The sequence below is a fragment of the Cynocephalus volans genome, chromosome 3, assembly GCF_027409185.1.
Source record: "Cynocephalus volans isolate mCynVol1 chromosome 3, mCynVol1.pri, whole genome shotgun sequence".
Taxonomy (NCBI): domain Eukaryota; kingdom Metazoa; phylum Chordata; class Mammalia; order Dermoptera; family Cynocephalidae; genus Cynocephalus; species Cynocephalus volans.
This window is the reverse complement of record NC_084462.1, coordinates 112,634,944-112,660,408: the sequence shown is the minus strand read 5'-3', so window position 1 is coordinate 112,660,408 and position 25,465 is coordinate 112,634,944. Positions and strand designations below refer to the sequence as shown.

The 25,465-nt window shown below is 34.1% G+C and overlaps 1 non-coding gene and 1 pseudogene across 1 annotated transcript; one reads left to right on the top strand and one right to left on the bottom strand.

Moving 5' to 3' along the window:
• The window catches only part of LOC134372721 (very-long-chain enoyl-CoA reductase-like), a 70,242-nt pseudogene that overhangs the window by 18,674 nt on the left and 26,103 nt on the right, over positions 1-25,465 (top strand).
• Positions 4,488-4,592, bottom strand: LOC134374206 (U6 spliceosomal RNA). The gene has a single exon (XR_010023079.1). It is a non-coding gene; the product is annotated as a U6 spliceosomal RNA (small nuclear RNA).

Below are 25,465 nucleotides of genomic sequence, written 5' to 3'. Positions count from 1 at the left end.
GAGCTGCTGAGGACTGCGGATCCAATCCCCACATCAGTGTTCAGAGGACATCAGACATGGAGTCAAGGTATAGCTTTAGGATTTGATGCCTGCCCTACTGGGATTTGGACTTGTTTGAGACCTTTTACTCCTTTCTTCTGACCTATTTCTCCATTTTTGAATGAGAATAATATCCTGTGCTTGTCCCACCATTGTATAATGGAAGTAGATAATTTTTTTTGATTTCACAGTGGGACTTTGAGACCTCAGACGTTTGAGTTGAAACAATTTAAGACTTTAGGGCTATTGGAATAAAATGAACACGTATGTATGTGAAAAGGAGATGAGTTTTGGGGGGCTAGGGGCAGAATGCTATAGATTGATATTCCCCCCAAATTTAGTCTGCACTGTGACAATGTAAAGAAGGTAGGAAATCCTATTATGGTAATTGAAAGATGGGGCCATGAAGAGGTGATTGAACTACAGGATCATGCTGTAATGAACAGATTAAAAATGGTGGTCAGGGGCATGGTTCTGAGGGCTTTCAAAGGAGAGTATTTGAGAGTCCTTCTCTTTGCTCTGCCATTTTCTGCCATGTGAGACCCCTGCACTGCTATAAAGCCACCACCAAAGAATACCCTCATTAGATGTGTTCCCTGGACTTTGGACTTCCCAGCCTCTGAAACTGTAAAGCAATAAATTTCATTTTCTTATAAATTACTCTATTCCAAGTATGTTGTTACAAGCAACAGAAATGGACTAACACAATTAACAAAGCTGACTGTTTACAAAGGCTTGGATGTTGCGAAAGTATAGTGGATAGTGCATTAACCAGTGGTTGTGTAGCAACTGAGCTTTTACGTACCTCATGCCTAAAAAAACCAAGGAGTGGAGTGAATATAAAACTGAAAAGGATCTATAAGATCACCTTTCTTTAGGCAAGCAGTGCCTTTCAGTACAGGTGAATAATTAGCATGAGGAAACCTCAAAGGGAGAGTCCTGGAGCACAAATATCCCAACTTCAATTTCCTCTGTCCTTCAGATCTTTTGCCAAAATTCCTTCATTGGCTGAAACCAACTAGAAAGCAGAGATTGCTGATATGATTTTTACAAGTTAGTATCCCATGAAAGAATGAAGAGTAGAAATGGTGAAAATCAGGAAGGGCAAATAAAGATATGCTCTGAAACAACTAAAGTTAGTTACTCATGTGAAAGAGTACAGGAATACATTGGACTTCCCTGTTGGTTAAGCAGCATGAAGAATCAGGTGGTAGTATCAGCATGAACTTTGGTAAAAACATTGGCTATCTTAGTGGAAATATTATTTGAAAATTAAGATTTTTTTAATCAGTGGCATTTAATTCTCTAGAGATGGGAAGCAGCATTTTGTGATTGGGCTTTTAAAAATCAGTAGTTAGAAAGCCACTTCCAGTTTTGCCTTTGGTTCCTGGACTCATGCTTTCCAGTTACAGGAGAAAGAAAACCATCTATCGGCTGTTGGCTCAGAGCATAACTGCATTTTGTAGGACATCCCTCCATTCCCAGTAAGCATCTTAAAGTTTTTAATAGACCAATCAATAGGGTCAGCAATGTCTTCCTGATGGAGTATACGGTGGCAAAACCTCTTAAACTTAGAGACTTCAATCTCAATTGCCCCACAAATTTTCCTCTACAATTACTTCCTTGGTGGGTAGTAAAATTGCGTGGAATACTATGATCTTCTGCCTATACCCTAGGCCGAGTTTTATAGGAAACAATAGACACGTTTCTTAGAAATGTGTATGGTAACACAGGGAATTTACTGGGCCCTAGGTTCCTCATAAGAAGAATAAGAATATGGTTTAACATCTAGTTTATATGACAGGCCAGTGAATCATCTGTCAATGTATGTGTGTGCTGGTAAGATAAAAATTCAATGATATTATTCTTAGAGTACTGCATTAGTCAGTTTCTCTTGCTTATAACTGAATACCTGGAACTGGGTGATTTGTATAAAAAAAACAAAAAAACACAATATTTATTGCTTACAGTTTCAGAGGCTGGGAAGTCCAAATTCTAGGGGACACATCTGGTGAGGGCCTTTTTCTTGGCAGTGGCTCTACAGTGACCTGGGTGTCTTACAGAGAATGGCTTGAGCAAGAGAGGACCTCCTCACTTCCTCTTTTAATGCCATCAGAACCCACCCATTACTGAATGAATGGATCAGTCCCTTCACAAGAGCATGGTCTTCACAATCTAATTACCTCTTAATGGCCCCACTTTTCAGTTTCCATAATAGGATTTTCAGTCCTCTTAACACTGTCACAGTGGGGGTTGTTTCAATGAGTTTTGGGGGGCATTCAATCCACAGCAGGGATCTGCTCAAATTCTTACCATGAGACCAGGTGGTCTCAGACTGAGCTCGCTTTTTCTCAGTTCTATCTATAGTGTACTAGTTTATGTGCAGAATACGAGAGAATATTTCACTGAGAGAAAACTTGTCATTGCACAGTTGTTTATGGGTGACTAGCTCAAGAATTTATCAGTCCCCACAGCTTGCTAAGATGAAAAGTTCCTTTTAGATCGTAAACATGCTGTGATACAAGTATGCTCTTTCTCTTGTCCCACATAACTGAATAAAATGGATGAAATAAAAATAAACATATTGTGCCACAATAGTGTACACCATTAAAGATGGGGAATAGATTGGATTAAGCTTAATTTATACTAATTTATCTTATTGTTCTAACATAAATTAAAAACTAAAGATGCATGAACTCCTCTGGAAAGTTAAACATTGTATTGGTTAATGTTCTGAAATATCACCCTACCCTTTTATTAAAGGAAAGTAAAAACAAAACAAAACAAAGCAAAACAAAGACAGATATTAAGTATTCTTTGGAAATAAAATGTCTATTGGCAAAAGATAAGTTGCAAAAAAATTAAGTAACCCATTGATTAGTATAGCAGAATTAGTATGTGTATTAATATGCAACCTTCTCTATACAAACTTAGATTATACCCACATGCTATCCAAGGTAAGCAATATCAAATATTTGATTTTAAAAATTAAGTCAAAAGAGTATTATGAAGTAAATGGTACCAAAATAATTTCTTAAATTAAGTAAATTAAAACGTTTCAGTTGCTTATTATAGTTGTTTTCAAATTGAATCAAACTAGTTTGATTTTTAACATATACCTTTGGAAAATCTAGTGTAGCCATATTAATTTATCATCTTTAGGTAGAATAAAAGCCACACAGGCACCACTCTCTGGTTATTTTCATATCGACTATATTTATCCCATTCTAAAAGAAAAGAAGGTTAAGACAAATTTCTGGATAAGAGGCAATACCTGCATTCATGATTAAGTTATGGCACAAATCAATACTTAGAGTGTCATGCACACCATGTATTTAACACAATTATACAAAAACAAAAGAAAAAAAAGAAAGAAAGTTTAATAGAGATTAAATTTTAATCATTTAATAGTTATGACTGTACAAAAACAAAATGTTGCAAAAGTTGAGTTAACCAAATGTAGGTTCTGTCAGAACACTTCAGTCCTGCAAATAGAGTAAAATCAGAGCTAGATCCTGGCCTTTCCTCATCTGTGCTGTGAGGCAGTCTTTGAATGAGATGCATTTTCTTGCTTCAGTGTTGTTACCATTTTGAATTCTTTGTCTTCAGTAAACTGGAGATCCTAAGCATTATAATTTGGGGTCCTGTGAGAGTTCTTTAGCACTGAAATTGTCTGACTGCCACAATAAGTGAAGCCTCATACAAGAAAAACAACAACAGCAACAACAACAACAAAAACAAATTAGAAAAATCAGAAGAAACTGAGATAATGCAGGGAAGAGACAAAAAACAAAAAAATTCAAAAAATGCATAATTTATGGCTTCAAAAAGAAAAAAGAAGGTATTCATTGCATTCAAAACAATAGACTTGGAGGCTATTGAAAAAAAATCTAGTACAAAGTTTGAAGAATAAAGTAGAGGAATTTTACAAATCAGTTAAAAATAGGCAAAGAGATAGAAATAGTGAAGATCCACATATAAATATCTTTCTAATAGAAGTTCCAGAATATCATTGATCAGAGAAGATGGAGAGGGGTTAAATAACAAAGAAATAATTCATTATTTTACATAGAAGGAAAAAGCACGTCTCCCTATTGAAAGGTCATTCTCTAAGTGCCAGCCCAATGACTTAACGTGGTCCAAACCAAAACACATCATTATCACGCAATTTTGTAACACCAGAAATAAGAATGTAAAGTTTCAGAGAGAAAAAGGAAAACACACCAAAACATAATATTCTGTGATTATAGAATTTTAGCAACACAAAATAATATCTAAAAGATGTCTTAAAGAGAAAATTTTTGCTGTTAATAAAAAATGACTCAATTACAAAGTCTCAAAATTTTAAAATATATCTCTATATTGGTAAGTTATGGTTATAAGCATACTCCTCCAAAAGTGCATCGAGATTTTTTTCATAATATGGGACAAGAAGTACTATAGGATTTTTTTCTAATGGACATGCCACGGATGTCTGTGTAATCTTTGTGAAGGGGCCATGCTAATCTTCTCTATCATTTCAATTTTAGTACATGTGCTGCGAAAAAAAGCACTAGTACATGATTTTGTTTAATATGAGCACATTAACAAAAAGAATTCAATCATGAAAATCATTTTAACTTTTGCAAATAGTGATCACATATTACTTCAAGAGGAGAGACAACAAATCTTTCTAAATCACTATTTTGTGTGGGAACTGAGGACAATAAACAATAAAATAGTGGTGCATTGACAATTCTTTAAGTATTGGATTTCTTAGAAAACATTAGATATTTTAATTTAAAAAAATATAATTGTGAAAACTTACAATTTGATCACTGAAACACATAACAGTGACTGGCTTATGTCCCCAATAATCATGGGTTTCTATATAAAAGAGAAGCATAAGCACTGAAGAACATCTGTCACAGGGAGTGCCACTTGAAAAGAGGAATTTATCATTATATTACTTGATCCATTCCTGTGTTATGCAGTCTGGATACCAATGCAGCAGACAATTTAGCCTCTGTATTTCCAAAAAGTATATTCTAAAGGCACTCTCTATAATTTGATTTTTTAATTCCTTCTTAAATAAAGACATCTCTTTCCTTTCCCCTCTTTTAAATAGAATGATGTGCACCTTGTGCAGGGAATACCTAAGAGAAATATGTTTCCTTACCATTAAAATAAAAACACTTTCATAAACAACGTGTTTCTGTGGACTTAGTGCATGTGTGTGTGCATGCGCTTTCTTCTTCAGGGTTTAATCCTCAACTGTACTATAGATGATTACTGAGCACAGGCTTTCTATTTATGACATCATTAAAGTGATTTTTGAAGGAGGAGTAATCTTTGTACTGTTATTTATCTTGTGCACTGCAGCTCAATAAATAAATTGTACATAGATACAGTTTATTGTATACAGGAGTATCTCTGCACAGAGCAAAGACTACTGCATTTGCATGCTCAGTGCACTAATCTCTCATGATTTTTGTGTTTGTGCCAAAGTACTTTCGGTAATATTAATTGAGAGGAATCACATGGCATTTTAAATAGAGTCATGGGAATTTATCCCATTATACAGCTGAGTAACTATACAAAACATCCATCAGTGCTGGCCACACCACTGAATATCGCATCGTGGCATCAACCCAAGATATTGCACTTATCTAATCATTTACTTTACATTTACCTCGGCCTATTTCAAGACAAGAAATGAAATGCTTGCTGCAAAATTACATTTCCAGCAATTTTTGATGAAGGAAGGACATGAACTTTGAATAGAGCAATTGTTTTCTAAATGGATTTTTAAGACATGTTATATTGAGTCTTGAGTTCATTGATTTGTACTGGGCCAAAAGGCACAGATTGCAAGGGAATATCTCTCTAGTAGAAGAGAGTTGGAAGAAGATTGCTTTTCCCTCAATCAGAGGCCTCAAGCCAAATTTAAGAAACTGCTCAGAGCAAATTTCTTTTGATTCTTTAAAATAAAATTGTGAAATACTATAAGCACAAAGGCATCTTACATCTTTTGAGACATTTTAAAGAGAAGAATGCATTAGCTCAATAGATGGAGTGAGAAAGATTGGAAATGGGATATAGGACCTTTCACCCCTGGGTTATCATTTGATGAATGGAGCCCAAGTTAAAAGTGATCATAATTCTTTTCATTGTGTTACACTATGATAGTCTAAGGAACAGTCATAAGACTTTCACCAAGATAGAAACCTTTGCCTTCTCAAACAAGAGGATATTCATGGATCAATTAATTTAATTTCTGAACCTGGGGGCAAGGGGAACTATGCTAGTAGTTTCTGAGAATGCATTTACTTATAATAAACAAAATGGCTATTTTTCCCCAGCTAAGCATCTAATTCTATTACTGAATCATGAAAACTTATAGTCTTTATTTTATCCCCAGCTAAAATAACTACAGATAATCTTGCCACTTATTAATTCAGATCTGTTTTTATTGCCATTAAATTCTTTGTTTCAGTATTATCCTGTGAAAATAAATTATAATAATAATTTTTAATAGTCTAATTCTTGTCTTAATATTATTAATTGTACTTTTTCTTCCTTTTAGCAGATGAAGAGCAAATAAGGATTTTTTTCACTTTTCAAAATTTTGGAAGTCACACTCTCCACCACTCAGGACAAAGTGTGTTTTTTTTAAAGTAAGTCTCTTTGGACTTAAATTTAAGTTAAAAACACATGTAATATCCATCAAATGTTTTTGTAACCAATGACCCTTCTGACCTGTATCTTGCTTTCAGCCCACTGTGAATTCAGAGGAGGGTTATGTTCAGAAAATCTGTCATCAAGGGATCTTGTTCTTAGGAACATCTGATGGGACTCCCCGGTGATCCTGAGGATGCATTCTATTTAAAGAATCAGGTCATGCAGTACTCTAGCAGAGAGTAGCTTATACTTCCAGAGGAAGAATGTTAAAAGAGACGTACTAAAAGAGCAATGCTGTTCTTGTGACTAAATCCAGGGTTATTTGATTTTGAATTCAAGATACCATGCTTCGAAAAGTGTTTTTTCTCCCTTTGTCCAAAACATAGATAAAATAGATGGCCTTAAAATGGAAAAAGAATTATTTCTGGCTATTTCAGAAATCTGAGTAATCCATTCAGAGGCCTACATATGGATGCCATGTATAAATACATAAATTTCAAGCTATTTCAAAGAGAACCTGAGAGGTATTATTTTAATAATTTCTAATGGAAACTGCTGTAATTACATACAAAATGTGTCTATCCCTGTCACATTGTCTTCAATACTCAGACCTTTCTTTTACTCTCTTTTTTCTGTTCTCTCTCCCCCTGTATCTCTCATTTTCTATGTCATTCTCTAAAAGGAAATCAACATGTTTATCTTCTGACTTTTGTATTATTGCTTCAGTTTTTGCAGGAAATTAGGTGATATATAGCCTACTGGCTGTGAAAATAGACTGAACATATAGATTTACAAATAGGTTGATGTCAATAAAATATATTTCTGAAGAACCTAAACACATAAGTTATTCAGCAAGTTTCTATTTATGGTGTTGAATTTCACGTTTAATAGTGGAGTCATAAGTCTGAAGATGGTAAAATTTATAAAGATAATAGTCTGTTTGAACATGGTGATTTCAAGGCATAATTCATCATTTTGAATTCTTCCATAAAATCTGCATCCTACAAGACATTCTAAATGTTCCAAAAAAACAAATTATTAATGGATAAACATGAAATTGAAGTATTAGAGACTATATCTTACAATATAAGTATGTCATAATAACTAATATACTATATGCACTACACTTTATTAAAATTCTCTAATTTTGACTTTTTATAAGATGTAAAAAAATTGCATACATATATTACTCACAAATAAATGTATGGAAATACTTCTTTTTAGCATGTTTTATATGTGGAGTTACTTCTGTAGTTATTTTCATTTGGGGATTTTGTTTATAATTTAAATTAGTTTAGCTATTAGCTATTGTCACTCTACCCTTAAATTATCCATGGTATTGACTTCAATCCACATTTTGCAGTGTGCAAAAATCCAATGATAATATACACACACCCACCTCTGCCCCAAGATCAGGGTAAATATCTTTATGGATTACACCCTCATAATCATCTGCTGCTCAAAATTTCTCCTTCCACCCAATTAATTCACTTCATGGATCAACTAAGTATCCACCCATGCTTCTCATTTACGTACACTTGAATGTAAAGCTGCCCACTTAGAAAACCACACACACAATTTCATGAGGTATTTGGGCTCTTCCTAGTTTACTGAGCATTTTACGAATGGTAGCAATCATTCCAAAAATAGAGCCTACTAAAGACTGGATAATAGCATTTGTTGTTCTAAAAGTAGTTTGTCCGAGTCTTCACTGGTTATTATTCACTTGTTTTGCCTGCTCAATTAGTGTCTGTTCTCATGACACCTTTTTGATTGTTTTTTCTTCCTTTCCTTTTCTACCTTTTTATTGTGAAAACATCATTAAAGCAAAGGAATTTAGTCCTCCTTCATATTCTCCTCTTCGTCTTGGCTCTGCCAATGACTTTTTTTCTACATCAAAGAAATTTCTAAGCAAAGATGGTTATCCCTGAAGATAAATTATATTTTTCTTCTTTTTAATACTAAAAGTACTTATGTAGATGGACTGTGAGACAGTTAATGTTTACTTATCTCTGTGATAACAGGCTTATTTTATAAAAGCATACTTACAATGACTAATTTACTTTTAAAATGTACAATCCATTTAACAAAAGTAGGTGAAATATATTATCCATATGTAATCCAGTTTTTCAAGATCAAATTTCCCCCCCCCAAAATATAAAAACCCAGTAACCACTGAGCAATTTGTCACTGATTAGCATCTAAACAAATATCATATAATTATCATTCTGAAATCAATTATCTTCCAACCCCAAATGTACCGGAACAGCACCAATGAAATCTTTGTTAAATTCACACACTAGGATGTTGATAGCTTTAACAGTTCATTTCGTTGTTCAAAAATTCATATGGATACTTCAAAAAGTTTGTGGAAAAAATTAATTGAATTAGATAATACAGATCTTTCCATGCAATTTTGAAAACCTTTTGTATTCAGTCCCTACTATGTCCCAGTCAGAGTATGAGACACTGAACTGAAACTATAGACAGAGCTGTCCTTCATAGAGCTCACTGACCGAGAAGGGAAATCTTTCTCAAATAAATATATTTTCTGATGATTTAGCTTCCATGTCCCCCAGAAAAATCTATGATGCCAGGTGTACTTCAGTTTGAAATAATGTATCTTGTGAATGTCTCCCGGTACCAACTAAATATAAATGACTAATAATAGTACTGTTAAATGCTCCTTTGGCATCATCAGTACATTAACTGATAATAAACTCCCCAAAAGATCATCAGAGAAATGTATTGATGAAGCAAATCTATGTTTATTACTCTTATTAGAGTAAAGCAGAGTACCATCTTGACAGATTTGGTAGTGGCTCAAAAGGGGAAATTCAGGAGAGGATCCTTACAGAATTCAAAGCCAGAGTTGGGTGTGTGTGTGGGGGGGGGGGTAGTTATTATATGGTGAGTCTTCTAAGTCAGGAAACTGGTTGGAATTGACATAATAGCTTTGGATTAGATAGCAAGACTTGAGAAAGACATAAAAAGTTTTTATAAGTAAGTAATTTTAGTTGCTTCTTAGTTTTCTAGGAGAATATATTTTACAAAGCAAGTAGCTAAATTATTTTAGCTTGTTCTCAGTAATATTTAGCATAAGAAAAGAAAGTATACCCAATCTCAGCATTGTACAGTACAGGAATCAGAAATTAGGTTTGTTTCAGATTGAGGCTCACTTAGAAAAAAAATACATTAGAATGTTCTCAGAAAAGTTTTTAGACATTTTTATAGGGCATATTTGTGAATCTTTTCATTGTGTTCAAATTTCACCTTCGTTGTCATTCCTTTTTTTATATACTGCAGTGATACGGTACTTAACTAAAGTCAACATTATTTCCTTCAGTTGGGGATAGCTATATCCCAAACTAAATGAAATAATATGTAATATTACCTAATATGTTATATATATTATATATAGAGATATATAGTTATATCTATATATAGTTATGTATATGATATAGTTAAATATAACTATATGATATAGTTATATAGATAGATATAGATAGATATAGATATATATATTAGGTTTTGCTATTTTGTTTTTTACTTCTTCAGGGGATCTTTCCATAGTATTACACCAAAGAGCCTGTGCCCTCACTGCTATCAAGCTCTTTTCTCTATAATCAGTCCTGCATGTGTTACCTATAAAGGGCCATTTCTAAAAAATAAGCTCATCATGATAGATCCCTTCAAAAATTCCTTACAATGACTTCCAAGGTACTACAGAGCATCACCTGAAATTTTGATTGGTAAGCTCTTTAGTGGCCAAATCTCATTGTGACCCAGCACCTTCATATCTCAGAATATACCACTTCCCTTACTATCTCTACCAGGTGCTCTAGATATGTTGAACTTTCCACTATTACCTAATATACTTTTCTTGTTTTCATGAAGTGCCCTTATTTCTCTGTGTGCCCACATAACTTTTTCTTATCCTTGAAGAATCATTACAGACATTTCATTCTCGGGAAAAATTTCTCAAATGGATTAAAGCAAAATTACATATCCTTAATGAAATAGTGCATTATAAACAGCTTTGAAAATTTCAGTGCTTCCTAAGAAAAGCATTCTAACTAAACTTTGTTAATAATCGTGAGATATATTCATGTGAGTAGTATTAAGAATTCATTAATTCATTCATCATACAGAAAGCAAAGAAGGAAAGTTAAAAGAGATAGTCTCACATAAGAAACCAAAGGAAGAAAACTGCATTAGGAAAAATAAAAGAAAATCTGTACACAAGGTTAGAAGTTTGAGGTAATGACATGTTTATCAGGTAGTTTCAATGTAAGGGTAAGAATAAAATCAGACTGAAGGGGTTTAGGTGTGATTGAGAAGAGAAAGACAAGTACATACCACACTCTCCAAATGTTGAATGTGAGAGGAGGAACGGATTGGGTAGGAGGACCGCATTGTTGGTGCCAGGGGCTCTTTTGCTTTGCAGGATGGAAATACAATGAAGATGTAATATTTATAACTCAGGAGAGAAAGGTAGAAGATAACTGTTTTATCAAAATCTGAGAAGAGTTAAAATGAGGTAATAACTAGATAAAATGTGTAGTTGTATTACTCTTAAACTGGAAAAGTGGCATAAAATCCAAAGATGGCAAGAAAGAGGGAAAGAATGAATGCAGATGTAAATAATCACTCAAACGATGAGTAACATGCATGTGCAGATGGACACAAGGCAATCTGCTGAGAAAGAACAGTATGTTGGCTGGGTAGGAGACTTGAGGAGAGGAGGTCTAAAATAGCAATTGAGGATAATAGAAATTACTGATCACGGACAAGTAAAAAGATTGCTTTGAGAGGTCAGCTAATTGCAAATCGAGAATGTATAATGGCAACAAAGTACAAATTTATGTAATTTTTATGAGAAGCCCTTTAGAACATGAGCTGATTTCAGCTTGAGAAAATCACGTTTTAGGATGGAGGCCTTCTTATGGATTCGGTAGTGGCTCTTATGGGCATTTTTATTTTTTATTTTTTATTTTTTTTGCATGTGAAGCAGAAAAAAACAAGGGGAAAAAGCATTAGGAGGACAGTGAGAGATACTCAGTCATGAGGGTACATGAATCAGCTTCTTTTTTGGTAACAAAGAGCTTTAAAACCTCAGTGGCTAATGGCAACAAGCTTTATGCCTGGCTGACAGATCTGTAGGTCAGCATTGACTGTATTTAGCTTTGTTTTAGTTCCCTTGTCTTCTTAAAAGAATCTTCTCTAACATGGCATTTGTCATGTTTACTGACATTCCATTGACCAAAGCAAGCAATTTCACATGGCCAAGCCTGACCGTGGGATAGGGATACACACATTCTACAAAAATGATTGGAAAATGTAAGATATATAAAATTCTTTCAAGGAAGGGAGTGGGTAATTTGAAAGAATACAATATATCACATTAAATAGGACAAACATGAGATTTAATGGTAGTTTATGGGCTAAATAAAATGGAAAGGAGACTGAAGATTAAAATAAAACAGTGATGAGTTTGATGGGAGGGGAGGATTGAGGCATCTCAGAGTTTATGTTAGATGGTAGGTTATTAAAGTATCTGAGGTAAACCATTTAGCAGCAGTGAAATGATCTAGGATATGGTCATGAGAGAATGTTGCTGAAATAGTAGGCTGACGGTCGATTTAATTAGAACTGTGGAGGGCAAGTAATTGTGTGACTAGAAGTTGGGGCTGACATTGCATGAATGTTAAAAGTATCTACTTTTACAATAAGATAAATGGGGGAAAAGAAGTCAGTGAATTTCATTTATGGCAGAAGGATAGAAAGCATTTATATTAAATGTTAAAATAGACAATAGCAAAACATATTGAGTTGAGTATGTTATTCAGCACGGATGAAAGTTGGGTCAAATACAGATTTATTTACCCTTTACTTTCTGTTTGGCCTAAAATATGTTTAAATAGGCAAATTGGAAGTAAGTAGTCATAAAAGTAGGTCTGAAAGAAGACATGCTATTTCACATAGGATGTATGTTGTGATAACACAAGGGAATGTAGCACAGTGATCATTATAGAGCCAGTTCAAATTGTGTCTATCCACTAGAAGGAAATCTGCCTCCTAGAGATATTATTATTTGAAGTTGTTCAGAGCAATAAGAAATGTACTTAGGAAATCAAGGCACATTTTAATGTACTTTTAAATATTTTTTCTGTTTATTTTTTATCATAATGAATTTCAATTCTCAGAATTCTTTTAAAATTTAAGTGAACAGTGAACACTGTTATATGTGTCTTGGAAAACTTTAAAAGCACCTGTTCAAGCCCACTGCTATTTAGGTACGTTTTGACCTTTAACATTGCAAATTACATCCTTTTTTTTTTTTTTCTTTAGAAAAAACATTTTAATAATATTAAAACTCATGGATACTGGCTTGGCTTGGTTCCATTGAATTTTTACCTAAGTTCTTCAAAATGTTTACTTACTTGTCACACATTCAAAAAAACAAAAACAAAAACCAGAAAAAGAAGAAAAAAATAAAAAAACCCTCAGTTCCAAACAAGTAAACGTACTAATGTCAAAGCTTACATTAGTTATGGATTGCTGATAACAAGTCAGCCACACCAGAAATTAATGGCTTAAAGCCACTAAGTTACTATCTTATAATTGTTGTGGGTCAGGCATCTGGGCATGGCTTAGGTGAGTCCTCTGTATCACAGTCCTTTACAAGGCTGCAATCAAGGTGTTAGCCACCAGGGTCCACAGTCTCATCTGAAGTCTGGACTAGAGAAGGCTCCAACTTGAAGCTCGTTTAGTGGTTGTCAGTAGCCTTCAATTCCTGAGTGTTCTTAGACTGAGGACCTCAGTTCTTCACTGGCTGTTAGTCAAAGGACCCTTCAGTTTCTTGCCATGTTTGCCTCGCTCACATGGCAGTTTCCTTCAACAACCATGTAAACCAAGAAGGTAACAGAGAAAGTCTGCTAGCAATTCAGAAATCACAATTTTTGTAATGCTTCTCCTTTGTTGTATTTTTTTGGTGAAAAGTAAGTCATATACCCCACCCATACTCAAGGCATCAGGCATAAGTGTTGATTACACAAGGACATGAGTATCAGGAGGTATGGAGCACTTGGAACCACTTTAGAAGTCTGCCTACCACCTAGGTCTCCATAGATTTAAAAAATGTACCTGTATTTCACCTGGGTCCAGAATACCAAGCATCTATGATCTGTTCATAGAGGTTTATCATCATGATTTTTTAAAGACTTGATGTTACCTAACATTGGCTATTAACAGATCCAATTTATTACTACACTAAAAGTTATTATACCTCCTGTGTTCCAGAAGAGAAAGTGCCTCAATAATCATTTTCACTTAGTGATAAGTTGCTTTTCAAATGACTTTACCTCAATCTGGCCATCTTTGAGGACTGCTTTTGAAATTTCAACTTTAAAATTTGACATGATTGGAGAATAAGTCACTCAAAAACAAGCAGACCAGCAATTGTCAACCAAGAGTGCGATCTTCATTTATTTATTCTATTCTGGGTAGTCTATTAAATGCCAGCTTTCCAACTTTAACTGATTTCCCTGAGCTGCCTTCTTTTTCCAGATATTTTACAAATTGCATTGATACAATTTCTAAAACAATTTCTACTGTATTTCCACTGCAAGCAATAACTATCAAAAACAAGTATTAAATAGGGCCTTGCCAATAGCCAGACACTTGAGATACATTACCCAACTTAATTCATTACATCAATTCACAGTATAAACAAATTGTATGGTGATAATTTTAATTAACTTAAGAAAAAAAATATCTAACAATGATGATTGGAACAGATGACTTTGAAACAACTTTTGTATGCTGGAAAGTTACTCTCTCTTCTAGTCCAAAATCCTTTAAATATGGCATTAAAGGTAAATGCAGAGAATGAGAGAATGATTACAATAAAGTACCTCTGTAAAGCACAATGCATACAAACATCTCAAAGCATCTTTTATTGTGTTATCTCATTAATCTTTGTGGTATCCTACTGAGTAAGGGTGGGAGTGATTTTATTTCACTTTTATGGATTTTTTTTTTTTTTTAAGTTAAACAAGCACTTTAACTTGCAGGTGCTTTCTCCATAACATGTCAATGATTGCTTAAACTGAAAGGTGGTAGGCTTAGACATACTATTACAAAATACAGTACTTCACTAATTTATTAAATCATTCTTTTAGCTAATAGTTATTGAGTGCAAATGTACACTGCATAATTATTAAATCGAAGGATCTGAAAGAAGGCTATAGTCTAATGAGAAAGGCCTTAAACATCAGGCTAAGAGTTTTTAATGGGTGTGATAGGCATTGTGGGCCCTAGAAGAATTTGAATTCAGGTGACATAATAAAAGTTGCAATCTAGCATGACATGTATATATTGTTTTACAAAGTAAACAGGGAAGGAATTTCTCATGAGCTTTGTGCAAAATCCCTCCCTACAACTTATGGCTTAACAATTCTCTATTGTTATATTAAATTTTTACTGTTATATAAAAATCAACTATTTTTAAAAAAGCAAGGAAAAACATCTACTATGCAAAAGTTACTTATCATACAATTTATTTGGTGAGTAAATACATGAAGAAGATCTATCATGACAGGAAAGAATGATTTTGAAAGGCTTTTAGTGCCAGGTTTACTTTTCCTATATTATGACAATGCACATATGGTTCACCACAAAGCAAAGCAATTTTTGATTAATATTATGTTAAATAATTTAATTTTGTGTAACAATTTATTCATAGTTTATTTTTCATAAATATTCATAATTATTTCATGCTGCATTCTCAGTATTTATTTTACCCAACACTTCATGTATACTATTAAGAAATTATTTCTACTGCTTCTAGCTAGCCTGTTTAGTCTGGAGGCTTAGTAGATAACTATCATCTTTCAACTTCTTTCATCACCCTCATGGCTTGTGTTTACTCTTCCTCCTTTCTGATTTACTCTTCCGGTTTGTTTATGCTTGTCTGCGAGTAACATTCCAGATAAAAGCGTGTAGCAGATAAGATACCTAATATTTAAGTATATATTCATACTTTAAAATTTTAATTTGGTAGGCATACAACTCAAAGAGAAAAATCACATTCATTTAAAAATTTGCAGGCATTTTCCATTGCCCATTGTCTTTTCTTTTTTCTTTTTTTTTTTTTTATTATACATACATGTGGGGTACAACATGGATTTTCAATAATTGTTTAGAATGTGTGGTTGTTAGATCAGTATAGTTGGCTTATTCATCATTACAATATGCAATCATTCTTTGCGTCCATTGACCAATTCCTCATAAGCCCCGCTCCCTCTCCCCCTCCCCTCACTTTTCCACCTCTAGTTTTCTAAAAGTTCAATGTATTACTGTGATTGTTGTTTCTTTCTTTTGCTCTATCTCTCCTTATTGTTCATTTGTTTACTTATGGGTTCAGCTCCCAGTTACGAGTGAGAATATGTGGTATTTCTCTTTCTGTACCTGGGTTGTTTCACTTAGGATAATTTTCTCCAGGTTCATCCACATTGTTGCAAATGGTAGAATTTCATTCTTTTTTATGGCTGTGTAGTATTCCATTGTGTATATATACCGAAATTTCCTTATCCAGTCATCCATCGATGGACATTTAGGTTGGTTCCATCACCTAGCTAGCTACTGTAAATAGAGCTGCAATAAACATGGGAGTGCAGTTATCCCTTTCACCTGATGGTTTCCAATCCTCTGGATACATCCCCAGGAATGGGATTGCTGGATCATATGGAAGTTGTATCTGTAGTTGTTTAAGGAAACTCCATACTGTTCTCCCTAATGGCTGCACTAATTTATAGTCCCACGAACAGTGCAGGAGGGTTCCTCTCTCTCCACATCCTCACCAGCATTTGTTATTTTCTGTCTTATTTATAATAGCCAGTCTGATGGGGTGAGGTGATATCTCAAAGTGGTTTTGATTTGCATTTCCCTAGTGATTAGTGACGTTGAGCACTTTTTCATACACCTGTTGGCCATTTGTATGTCTTCCTTTGAGAAATGTCTCTTCAGCTCCTTTGCCCATTTTTTAATTGGATTGATTTTTTGCTATAAAGCTGTCTGAGCTCTTTGTATATTCTGGATATTAAACCCTCGTCAGATGCATATTTTGCAAATATTTTCTCCTATTCTGTAGGATGTCTTTTCACTCTATTGATTGTTTCCTTTGCTGTGCAGAAGCTTTTTAGTTTAATATATTCCCATTTGTTTATTTTTTCTTTTGTTACCTGTGCTTTTGTGGTGTTATTCATAAAGTCATTGACCATTCCTAAATCCTGGAGCATTTCCTCTATGTTTTCTCCTAGGAATTTTAAAGTTTCTATTTTGTCTCTAATCCATTTTGAGTTGATTTTGTTATATGGCGAAAAGTACGGATCAAGTTTCAGTCTTCTACAAATGGATATCCAGTTTTCCCAGCACCATTTATTGAAGAGGTAGTTTTTTCCCAATTTATGTTCTTGGTGCCTTTGTCAAAGATCAGTTGGCTGTATACGTGGGTTGATTTCCGAGTTCTCTATTCTGTTCCATTGTCCACATGTCTGTTTTTATGCCAGTACCATGCTGTTTCTGTTACTGCAGATTTGTAATATAGTTTGAGGTCAGGAAGTATAATGCCTCCAGCTTGATGTTTTTTGATCAGGATTGCTTTGGCTATTTGGGGTCTTTTGTTGTTCCATATGAATGTTAGGATTGCTTTTTCTATTTCTGTGAAGAATATCATTGGTATTTTGATGGGGATCATATTAAACCTGTAGATGGCTTTGGGTAGTATGGAAATTTTTACTACATTGATTCATCCAATCCATGAACAAGGAATGTCTTTCCATCTTTTAGTGTCTTCTTCAATTTCTTTTGGAAGTGATTTGTAGTTCTCATCATAGAGATCTTTCATGTCTTTGGTTAGATTTATTCTTAGGTATTTTATCTTGGGGAGACTATTATAAATGGGCTTACTTTCTTGTGTTTGTTTGTTTTGTGTGATTTTTATTTTTCTTTTATTTAAAAAAAATTTTTCAATTTTATTTATATGTATTTTGTAGGGTACAGCGTGTTGTTCCAATACATGCATATATTATTGTCCACTGTCTTTTATTATGCAATTTATAGATAAAAACCCTGATGCCATTTTAATTTTTACTCACTTTTTAAAATTATAGTATTCTTTTGTGTTGTTTTGTCTTTTATTTTTCTCTCTATAAGCCATTTGTTACTTTCTTCTTAAGTGGTATATGAATAAAGTCATTTAGTGTTGTTTAAGTGAAATTTGTGAGTGTGTCTATGTGCGTGTGTGTGTGCTTAATCTTTTTCTACATTTAATATGCCTTATATTTTGTTTTTTAAGGAATTTTTGTTATTTGTCTGTTTCGCTACATGAAGTATAGCTGTATGTCTCCCAAATTTTCAATTTCTTAATTGTGTTGCTCTAAATTCTAGTTTTTCTCAACTCATCTGTCACTTTTTAGCATTTCTAATTATCAAGGTTTTTTTCTGCCATTTTTCCTATTTGTCATAGATAATTAAAAACCAGATTTTTTGAAAAGTATTTTGTTGTGAAAAATATATAACATATTTGAAAACTACATAAAGTGCATAAACCTGTAAGTACAATTTCACAAATCATTATAAACTGATCACCTGTCATAGTTATTATCACAACATTCAAACTACCCCCAAACCAAGTAGTATAAAACATTTGTTTATTGTGCTTATGAATTCTATGAGCCAGGAATTTGGACAAGGCATGAGGATGTGGCTTCTCTCTGTTCCACTGTGCCTGGCTTGAAGCGAAGGCTTGAAGGCTTATTCATTTATGAGTCTGGTGATTAATACTGGTTGTTGGCTGTAGGCTTCAGTTCCTCTCCACTCAGGCCTCATCATGCAATCTCTTTTCATAGGTTAATTTGGACATACTCACACCAGGGTAGGCGGGTTCTAAGGACAAGTGTTCAGACAGCAAAATAGAAGCTGTATCCTGCTTATGACCTAGCTCTCACGATATGCTATTTCTCTGAGTAGTCACATATACACGTTCTCTTTTTGGAAGTGTTAGTCATAATGGAAGAAGACGTAGAGGATAGTGTTGCTGTCTGTGGAAAACACCATCCACCCTCCCACTCATGTATGCAATCACCCAGATCAAGAGTTAAAACATTGCCAGAAGGGTGCATTCTACTTGTGCATCTTTCTTGATTTCAAATCTCTACATTTCCCAGAGGTTATGACTGTCCTGGTATTTTCAGCAGTCACTTATTTCCATTTGTTTATGATTTTGCTACCTTTGTATCCCTAAATGTTACGTTTTAGTTTTGGCCAGTTTTTGGACACTCTATGTATGAAATTATACTACAATTATTCTTTTGTACCTTGCCTTTCTCAATCAACATTATATACTTGAGATTGATCCATGTCAGTACAAGTAGTTCTTTGTTTATTTTCATTGCTGGCATGCAAACCAAAACTCCCGAAAGATACTATTACAGAACCAACTTGGTACAAATTAAAAGTAATACAATATCAAGTGTTGGTAAGGATGTGAAATATTAGGGATACTGATACCTGCAGGTGGTACAATCAATTTTGAAAGCAATGTAGCACTTTCTAGTGATATTGAAATTATATATACCAAAAGTGAGTACACACCATGCATGGTCAAAATATTCTCAGCTGCATTATTTAAATGTTGAAAACAATCTAGATCTCTATTTTTGTTAGACTGAATAAATAAATTATCATACATTGATGGATTGAATACCAAACTATGATATTGACATGTTATTGTATTCATTTATGTACTTGACTGATTCCAAAAATGAACATAGGCAACAAAATGTGTGCAGTGAAATAAAACAGAGAAAAAAGGAAGAAAAGACAAAATTAGTAAAAAAATAGGGTCAATAGATATGTAATGAAGCCATTAATATAGTGTTTAATATTCATGCATGCTACATTAATGTCAGAAAGTCATTCCAAAATTGTGTGAATTTAGTTTTGTTTCTGTAACATTACAAGACTGTTGTTCTTATAGCCATATCTAAACATTTTTCAATATAATCACTTGTAGGAGTACAATTAACAATATTCAAGAAATGTTTTCCTTAATTTCTTGAAACTAAAAGACTTTCATTAAATACATGAGTGTCAGACTCAGCTTTAAAGCTCTGTTATAGCACACCGAATGATGTACGATGGCATCAACATATTATGCCTTTCCTCACACTCCCACTAGTATTGATATTATCATATACACTACAGTAGTATGTGGGAAGTTTGCACATAAATTCTCGTTAGCAGCTAATGAAATCTCTGCTTATATGGTGTTCTATTCTGTATGCACTAATATGAAGGAATTCATCTCTGGATCTAGAAGAGCATACTTAATGTCTCAGCATAGCTATAACCTATGCCCATTGTTATAAATGTAATCTAATTGTGTAGCTAGAATAGGATGTCAGCAGACTATGAGCATTTTTAAAGACAGTTTGTTTTTCACCCAGTAATATTTCTATGTATTTTAGATTAGAACTGCACTAGAATGTTCTTTGCCTAATGCTTCCTTTTGTCAAAGAAAAAGTGATTTTTCTTCTTTCTACATGTGATAATTTTCTCATTGGGTCTTATTCTCTCCAGTTTTTCCTTTGAGGTACTGACTAGTTAATTATACATTTTTTTCCTCCATAGCTGCAATCTCCTCTGGTGTCTCACCTTAAAAAACAGGCCCAATTTATCAAAAATTAAAATAAAAAACAAAAACAAAACAAAAAACACCCCCTTAATCCTCCCATCTGTTATCTTGTTTCTTTATTCTTTTTGTTCCCAATTGCTTAAATGTTCATCAACTTCTTAAGAAATTAAATTGAGTTTCCCCCTCTTAGCTTTTTTCTAAACCTGCCCTTGCTAAAGTAGTCAACTGTTTCTTATTGCCTGGGACAGCAATCTCATTTTTTTTCCTTGTTGCAATATTCCTCATTTTAACATTGGCCTCTAGTGAATACTTCATATTTCTCAAAATCCTTCCTAGGGTGTAGTCATGACATTCTTTCTTGGCTATTTCTTACCATTTGGGCCATTTTTAATCCTTTATTTTCTCTGGCATCTCCCCCTCTCAGTGCTGGTATTCTCAGAGGGTTGCTTATGGCCCTTAATTCTCCTCCTTTTACACACTTTCCCTCTCAGCAAAGTGATTGTTTTCCATTCCTATAATTTGTCACATCATCTCTAAGCTACTAACTACCAAATTTTAATGATTTCCACTCACTTTCTTGGGCTAAAGACTGGCATTCACCATTGCATCCTGGATCAGCCCCTTCACTTGTGTCGCACAGGCACGTTAAGAACATGCTTAAGTCACCTGTTTCATCTTCCTTTAAAAATTCATTTTTCTATTCATATGTACATTGCCACAAATTCTACATATTAAAAAATCTGATTTTTTCATGAATTACTTCCTTTTTCTCTTTTTAACTTCGCCTGCCCTTAAACACATACACACATAATCTATTAGAACATGAAATTTCTATCTTTAAAATATTCCCTAGTAGATAATGTGTATTGTGTTCAAAACTCTACCATTATTGCCTAGTCCGGTGAATAGCCCATACCAGACTCACTCTAAATAAATGATTTTAAGTGAGTGAGTATAATATTACATTTTTTTCCCCCAAACCCAGTGCCACTGCTTAAATTCAGGATTTCTGAGCCTGTTCCCTGGACATCACAACAAACCTTCTCACTGTTTCCTTTCTAACCATCTGTCTCCATTGTAATCGATGCTTTGAAATCTGTCAGAATTGCTTTTCATATATTTTCGTGTTATGAATTACATAAATATTAATTCATATACTCCATTATTGAAGAGTTTTTCCAGCTCCTAAAGGCTTATGGGAAAAATTTAGTATACCATTTGATGTGTCATAGAAGACTTTTTTATCTTCATATCCTGACCCACCTTGCCCTTGTTAAAAGGAACACTTCAGACAAATTGAATTTAACAAAATTTATTTGATCAACAAAAGATTCATTAATTGGGTAGCACTCAGAATCAGGAGACGTTCAAAGAGCTCCACCCAACAATGTAAGCAGGCAGCATTTATAGACAGGAATAGAAATACAGAACAGCTTCATTGGTTACAACTCAGTATCTGCCTTATTTAGGAATGGTCTAATCAGTTGGCAGCCTGTGATTGGCTGAGGCTCAGCTGCTATCATTGGCTGAGACTTAACTACTTGCTATAAGAGCGTACCCTTAGTTAAGAAATTGCAGTTTGCTGTGTGAATCCAGAGTACAGAGTCAGCCTCAGACCAAATTTCATTTAAATTAAAAAATTCCTCCCTTTAGTCAGCCTCTGTTTTAAGAGATTGACCAAAAGATTAGGCATTGACACCACTCTTTCTCACCATCATAAAAAACTGGTTTGGTGTCAACAGGGAATTCACAATTCATAATCTCAGGTCAGTTGAATATTTCTTTATGTTCTCTTTGTGTTTTAGTCATTCTTACTATAGTGAGATCATTTTATATATAAATGATGCAGATGAGTATTGAAGATTCTTGAGAGAATGCAATGCACCAGGAAGACTATTATAATGGGTATCAGGAGGATAATACTAAAAACAGAAGTATATTCCTTAATAAGAGCCCCCACAAATAAAACCAATCAAATCAAATATATAAAAAATGGGTCAGGGAAAAAAATTTACTTGTTTTAACCAAGTGGTTTGTTTTTTGATTTCTTGTCACCGAGATTCTGCCATACTATATGGATTTATAAAGGTGCAAAAGAAGATGTTAGCTATCACACACACTCCTCCCTGTTTAGCAAACAGATATTTCAAAGCAATCCCATCATCTAAAACAACTTTAGCAAGAGAATTTAAAGAAGTTTGCTGAGCACCTATGGGCAACTATAGCCTTTGTAGTAAAATCAGCTATAGTAGCTAATGTTTGAGACATATTTTTAATCATAACCCCGTTTACATTTGTGCCAAGACAGGAAACAAGCAATCTACCAAAAGACATCCATTTAGAGGGATTTATGCCTGCTTGCAAAATCCTCTTTATTATATAGTCCAAATTAAAAGATATTCAGTTTCCAGTTTGTTATGGTGTGGTACCACCAGAATCTCTAATCCACATTAGCTCTTTACTTTCTTCTTCTTGATAGATGGAATTGCTCACATGTATGGTTGATCATTAGATCCTGCAAAGATAAAAACATATCTTAGAGGGGCACAGCAGACAATTCCCTGTGATGCTTTGTGCATTAGGTCACCAGAAGGGAAGCAATAGTGATATTTGTCTAAGGCTTCATTATTGAACCATTGCATGGTTGGAGGCTACCTACAATTAAGGTATTATGGTTATAAAATTGTCTGCAAATAATCGAATTATCTTTCTTTTGATTTTCTTATCCAATTTCTGGTGTAATTTAACAGCAAAATCCTCAATATAGGTTTTGCTTACTATTAGAGTTAAATAAGAAATCTGAATTAATGAGACTAAAAGCCTAACCCTATAAAAAGGACCAGATATTGCAGTTGGAATATCAGTAAAATTTGTTACAGGGTGAACCAGAGAATCTCTAGGATCATGTAAGGATTTAGGTTTAACATGACATATCCAACATTCAGTTAAGTTCACTGTGGAAGCTATTGATCATGAAATCTTAATTATCACAGTATTTTACCAAACATTAACAGAAAAGAAACACAGGAAACAGAAGAAAGGGGACAAAGTTACCATTATGACAGAGGAGAGAAGTTTGTTCTGTGATCGTAGGAAAGCTGTCCACATCTAGGATGCCATCTGCTTCTGAGGAGAAACTTCTTTGACCCATATTACTTTGAGGTCTCCAATGGGCATATAGTCCTAGGAGTCTGGAGGGGCTTTTTTGATTTGAGATATGTAGACTTGAGGCCCTGAAGGTTTGCTTCAGTGTGGGTAGTGAGAATATCTTGGGACAGTCCCTTACAATGGGGTAAAAAGGCAATCTTTCTCTGATGCTAGTTTCAAAAGACACAATCTCCAGAATCTAGATCATGAGGGCCTGGTTGTCAACAAGTTGTGTGACCAGGTCACCTGTTGCTGTTTATCTCTGGCACTCAACTCCACTGACAACAAACAGAATATCTTTCTGGCTTCTTCCAAGCAGAGTTTGTCATTCCTTTTCTCTAAATTCCCAAAGTTCTTTTCTCTTATCAACATTGTATTATATACCACTTTGTGGCAGAATTACCAAATTTTATATGTGTCTCTCTTATAAAAATAGAAGCTCCTAAAAAATAAATCTCAAGTTTTCTCTTTTGGTTCCTATTAAATCATCTGGCATTATTGTAGCACTTAATACATGCTTGTGGAATAAATTGTGCTTTGAAAATTTTCTTCACTATTTTTAAACCATTATTAAGCTTCTAATCCTATTTTAAAATGCATGATGCAAACATGTTCATATTGGTTTATAAATAGACAGCAGGGTAATATATATTATAGTTCTTAATTTCTAATTTTTTAAGAGAGAAAAATAGATTTTATAAAAAGCACTAAAAAAGTAACATTTCTATATTTCCCAGTTTTAAGAATGTATCACATTATGTTTAAGATTTTATTAATAAATTATGTTTGTAAAAATTATTGATTGCACATCTATTTATTTCCAAGCCTATTGAATTGAATTTAAAGCACTGTTCCCAAAGCCCTAAAAAAGTCAACGATGTAAAGTTCAGCAATGTAGCATTCTGTAAATGGCAAAAGTTTGTTATCATTGTTTCGTAAATTAGTTTGTGGAATAAAGGAAAATTCATCATAGTAGCTAGAGCTGGAGAAATAAAACATTTCATCATTTTATTGTAAGTGTGACAAAACTGAGTCATCCTAATTCAGCACCAACATGTGGATGGAGTAATTCTTTTTTCTCTTATTTTTAAATCATCCAATGCTCTCTTAATATGATACAAGTAAAGTTCCCTGTTTCAAGCCCACTCTTAATAATCCTGATGTCTGGGGCCAAAGTACAAATCATGATTCATATTCCAGTGTTTAATGTATAAATCCAGCTTCCCACAATCCGGCATGCCTTCTTACCAAGGGCTTCTAGCTCTTTCAGCATGGTTTCCCCTCCACACACAGAGGCTAAAGGATATGACTTGTGACAATGCTAGATATTTTATGAAGGAGGACTGGAAATAACAGAGCATTAAGTGATGCTGGGCCAAAGATTCCTGGACAGTGGCTGCCCCCAGCCCCACTCTAGTTGTTGAATGATTTGGTCAAGCTTCACAATGAACTGGGGTGAACTGGATCCCCTCCATCAGCATCATTTCTCTGACTCAGGACTTCCAATACAAACTAAAGTGCCTCTCCAAACTACCTCAATCAAGAGGGAAATAGCACAAACCAGGAAAACACTCTGGTGTCTTAGGGAAGCCAACTTTTAACAGAAGCAATCATCTTTCATGGGTTTCCAAGGGCAAAAACTCTGATTTTCTCCACTTCCTCCAAACACTCGCAAGCTCATAGTCCCTCATCCTTTGGCCTGAGGATGCCAGTTTGATTTGAATGATTCTTCAACATGATTGCAATTTGTTAACAAACATTCAAAAAATGTCCATATGGGCAGAGTTGGAAAAAAAGAGTCATTGTGTTTCAGTGTTTGTGATTTGCAGAGGCTCTTTAACAAGTCTCACTTTTGATGCCTGTATCTAAGAAAGGTACTGACCTAATTTCTAAACTCAGCAATCTTGAAATATTTTTATT